Source organism: Grammomys surdaster, unplaced genomic scaffold (assembly GCF_004785775.1).
Source record: "Grammomys surdaster isolate TR1022 unplaced genomic scaffold, NIH_TR_1.0 125749, whole genome shotgun sequence".
NCBI lineage: Eukaryota > Metazoa > Chordata > Mammalia > Rodentia > Muridae > Grammomys > Grammomys surdaster.
Genome location: NW_021620581.1, coordinates 1,682,009 through 1,687,062, shown reverse-complemented (window position 1 = coordinate 1,687,062; position 5,054 = coordinate 1,682,009). Strand labels below are relative to the sequence as shown.

The 5,054-nt window shown below is 36.1% G+C and overlaps 1 pseudogene; it reads left to right on the top strand.

Annotated features, from left to right (window-relative positions):
* Positions 1–2,051: 2,051 nt before the first annotated feature.
* LOC114639647 lies at positions 2,052–2,566 on the top strand (annotated as a pseudogene).
* The last annotated feature ends 2,488 nt before the right edge of the window (positions 2,567–5,054 follow it).

Genomic DNA, 5,054 nt, shown 5'->3' with positions numbered 1-5,054 from the left:
GATTCCAGGTGATAATTTTTTCAGGGTCCTGAAATCATTTCTTTCTCTTTTACCACACTGAAATACTTCGCTTGTAAAACTCTAACATTAAAGCAAAGATCAATTGTCTCTAACACACTTTGAAAAATTTAGTATAGTTGCAATGAGTGTAGCAGGTATCCCAGGTTCACTTTATTGGTTTGGAATCCTAAGGTAGCTTATGGGCATGGTTTTGAGCTGAGATATGAAGGGAATGAATAAAGAATCTGCTCCCTTTACCATCAACTATCTGTTGGCTGGATCTGGCTGAAGAAAGTCTGGGCATCACATGGGATGTGTCTGGTAGGTGGAGCCGGGTATAGATGCATCTGAATTCCTGCATTCTCCAATTTGTCATTTCTATAGTTGTTACCGTTTCTTTTGACTAGTAATTATAATATATTGTTGTTTAAGACCTACAGCTTTATGCTCTGAAACATTCCCTATATATTTAGCATGGAGATGCTACTAGCTACTCAATAATCAGAAATATTCCACATGTATCATGAATTTCAGATCATGCTTCTAAAGATATTGCTTTCAAAGTAACTTTCCAAACATGTTTTAGTAGAAATAAAAAATTTGAATTTTGAATTGTGTGTCATAAACTCTAGATTTTTGCTAAATGTAACTAGAAACACAACAAAATTAAGTAAAGGACAACTCAGAAAAGTAGAGAGAGAGACAAATGACTTGATTAGAAAATTTAAGGCTCTAAGAACAAGTATAACATTTACTAGTCACCTGTCTGGCAAAAGAAAGCAGTCTAGGTAGTCTCCTTGCTATTTCTTAGATTTATTGGAAATTCTCCTTATGATAGCCAAGAAAGACACTCTTCTCTACATTGGGTGAGAAATCTTCACTACCAAGTATTATAAAGGAAGAAGAAATGCGAAATTTGATTAGAACAAAAACAGGTAAATAGGAAAACTGTTTGGCTCTGTTGTCCAAGACTTTCCTCTATTATTAACAAATTCAGTCAGCCAGAATAAACAAAAGTAAATGAACAACAAAACCCAACAGAACATCCACAACAGACACTTGGACATGTAAGCCTTTGGTCCGAAGAAGTGAAACTATTGTTCTTTATAAAGGCTGTCAGGTAGTGTTTCTATAAAAGAATCCAGGCAAAAGAAGGTACTTAACCAGGAAAGCCTTGTTGTCCCTGTAGGCCCAGTGCATCCTTAATCCATCTGGAAGTACCAGATGGCTCAGCCTGGGATGTTCCTTTAATCCAAGTAGGTAGCAACAATCATGAGTAAATGGAAACCCAGACAGTATCAGCTTAGATAATCAGATCAAATACCAACATGAGAAGTCTGAGGATTCAATTGTCTTTAAAATTGTCACTCATACAATTAATCCAGGCTCTACATGGTACATGAATGCATTATAAACGTCTATTTAAACAGAAGATATAAGTACAACCCAGATTCTCCTATTTTACTGAAAATATACTGGACAAAATAGAAAGTGTACTTTTTATTAACAGTTATAGCCTTAAAGACTGCCCAAAGGAAGTTCATTAAACTAAAATAATTGATAAAATGAAAAATGTTACAGTACTAGAAAGAAATAAAAAATTAGAGAAAGAGCAAAAATATGTTACACACATGTACACACCCACACATGTACTTAGGTAAGACAGTAAACATCCTCAGAGGCTTATACAAAATAGTTGATAATTTAACAAGAACCATAAAACCATTAAACAACAATAATATTTGAAAGTAGAAAGGGTAAATGAATTCAAATAGTTGCTGTTTCTTTACTTCAATGTAATTGCTAAAATATTAACATTGATAGACTGTGATAAGCTATGTATTTATAACTTTTCAATTTAAAATATATATAACAATTATACAAATAGATAAGCAAATGTAAATAAAGGTAAAGTAGTAGAACATATTCAAGAAAACACAGGAAAGCAAGAGAAAAGAAACAAAGGAAAGGCTTCCCCTGCCCTATGAAGTTGTAGTGGCCGGGTGGGAGAGATCCCACTGGGTGTGCGTTGTCCTCTCAATGGACCTGATCCTAACGGGATCTCTAAAGCCCAGGACTCCAGCGACCCTACTCACCTGCGTCATGGCAGTCCCAGGTTGCAACAAGGACAATGTCCGAGCAGGCTGCAGAAAATGTGACTACCCTGGTCATCTGACTTTCGAGTGCCGCAATTTTCTCCGGGTAGACCCCAAAAGGGACATTGTGTTGGATGTCAGCAGCACAAGTAGCGAGGACAGTGACGAAGAAAACGAGGAGCTGAACAAGCTGCAGGCTCTGCAGGAGAAAAGAATAAATGAAGAAGAGGAGAAGAAAAAGGAAAAAAGCAGGGAGAAAATTAAATTGAAAAAAAAAAAAGGAAAAGGTCTTACTCCAGCACCACTGAAGAAGACTCCGCAAAACAAAAGAAACAGAAGTATCATAAAAAAAGAAAAGAAAAAAGAAAAAAAGAACAAATCAAAAAAAGGAAAACATCACAAAAAGAAAAAAAAGGAGAAAAAAGGAAAAGCGTTCTTCCCCTAACTGTTCTGAATTCACCAAAAAGTAACAGAGTCTTGGACCTAACTCAGGAAATTGAAGAATTCACTCGTTTTAACTATAGAACCTTCCTTAGAATTGCTATGTAATTATGCTTCACAGAAAACCCCAGCCTCTTCTATAAGGACATTTTTCACCTATTGGGGCCCTTATCTCTCTGCCCGTCTGTATTAAACCCATCTCCTTACTTGACAGCTGTGCCTCAAGTATAGATTGTGTACATACAAAGCACATCATTTTGGCTATTTGTGTTTTGGTGTCTTAGGCCGGGTACTGTCTCTTGGTAAGTTAATTAGCACGTGGCTTTCCTGCACTCAAAGGAATAATCTACATAGCAGCTCCTGAGTCATGTCTGCCTTCTAGTGGCAAAGCTGCTTAGGCGGTAGTGATTTGCTCTTGATACTGAATAGCTTTATGTACTCTGTAATGTATAAAGATAGCGAAGGTCTTCACCGTTGTTTTTAAATCTCTAGACTTTTTAAATAACATCATTGAGGATAAAACCACTTTACTGATCTTAAGTAGTAAGTTTTTAAATGAATGGGATCTACAGGAAGATAATAATGAAAGTATTTATAACAGTGTCATTGTTTTATGAAATGCATGTTTCTGGCACTTGCCTTCCATGGTTTTATAACAATTAAAACATCCTTTTTTAAAAAACAATCATTTAGCTTACTAGAAAATCTGGCAGGGAGATTCTGTGCTGGTCAAGATTATTAGGGTAGATCCTAGGTTGATTTACAAATGTGCCATATTGGCATGTTTTAGGTGATACCTCAGACATAGAGCTTTTTGTGTGATAACAGCAAAATCCTCATTAAAACTGACTTTTATTATATCTAGTGTATATGATGCTTGCATATATATGAGTATTATGGCAGTTTTTATGAATGTTTGCATATATATTTATTTCTTCTGAAATGGTTTTAGAGTGGGTTTCACACTGAACTTCTGGCGTCATGAATAATCAATGTTGATATTTCTTCTTTCACTTCAGTCACAGATCTTCATAGCACTGTGAAAATTTTTAAATGAAGATTTTCATTCTGTACTTTTTAAAATTGAAGACTTGGATGTAGCATCATGAAAGCCTTTGTATAACAATGAAATTTGTAGATAAATAAGCCTTTTCAATGATATGTTAGTAGATTTAAGTGTTTCTTACGTTTTTAACTTCATGGTTATCAGTGTAGAGTAGTTTAACATCTAGTATTCCCTAATACCAACAAGTTAACTTACTATGCCATAAAAGCATTGAACACCGACTGTTATCATAGAACAGCCCCAGAGTTTCTGAGCACCTTGCTATGGTGCACTTAATACTTATCTTCAGATTGGTAAGGATACATGTGGCTGCGGGCAAATTTATGGCCATAAAATTAGATACGTACACTCGGCCTTGCAGACCAGAGAGCTTTACCAGTTTTTCCCTTACCCAGCACCCAAACTGACATTCCCTGATTGACTAAGGGATAGTCCTAGGAAGTCCTTTAATGTAACCTCATCTCTGCTCAGGTTGCACCCAAGCTACCCCCCAACATCCTTCCCTACACTGCTCCCATGAAGTACACATATCTTCAGCTCTTCCATTAACTGGCTACTCTCCTGGCCCATGAAAAAATAATTTTAGTTAAGAGTTTTGTCAGTTGTTTGAACTAAAGCACAGAACTTTGAGATTTTTAAGGATTTGTTTTATCTATGCTAAGTTTGTGAAAGTTCAGTTATCTGAATTAAAAAAAGGTTATCTGGATTAATAAAAAAAAAAAAAGAAACAAAGGAAAGAGAGCCAAAAGCATGTAAATGAAGTGAATAGTCGCTGAAAGCATATTATAAACCATCCTAAATGTAAATGGTCAAAGTACACTGTATATAAAAGGAAACAGAAACATATTATGTACTGCTAACAGGAAGCTGAATTCATAATTATTATAATTAGCAAATAAAAACTGAAAAGCATATACAACAAAAATATCACCCATTCCACCATCCATTCAAAACTGCAGTAATTCTCAAATGGCTTACCTTGTTCATTCTAAGATTTTTAAAATTATCATCCTGAGTGAGGAAAGTCAATCACAAAAGAACAAACATGGTATTCACTCACTGATTATTGGATATTAGCCCAGAACCTTGAAATGCCCAAGATGCAACTCACAGGCCACATGAAGCCCATAAAGAAGGAAGACCAAGTGGGGGTGATTCGGTCCTTCTTAGAAGGAGCAACAAATTACTCAAGGGAGCAAATATGGAGACAAAGTGAGGGATAGAAACTGAAGGAGGGGCCGTTTCAAGACCACTCCACTTGAGTATCTATCCCATGTGCAATCACCAAAGGTAGAGGCTGATGTGGAAGTCAGGAAGTTCATGCTGATAAGAGCCTGATATGGATATCTCCTCAGAGGTCTTCAAGAGTCTGACACACTCAGAGGCAGATGCTCACAACTAGCCATTGAACTGATCATGGGGTTCTCAATAGAGGAGTTAGAGTGAAGACT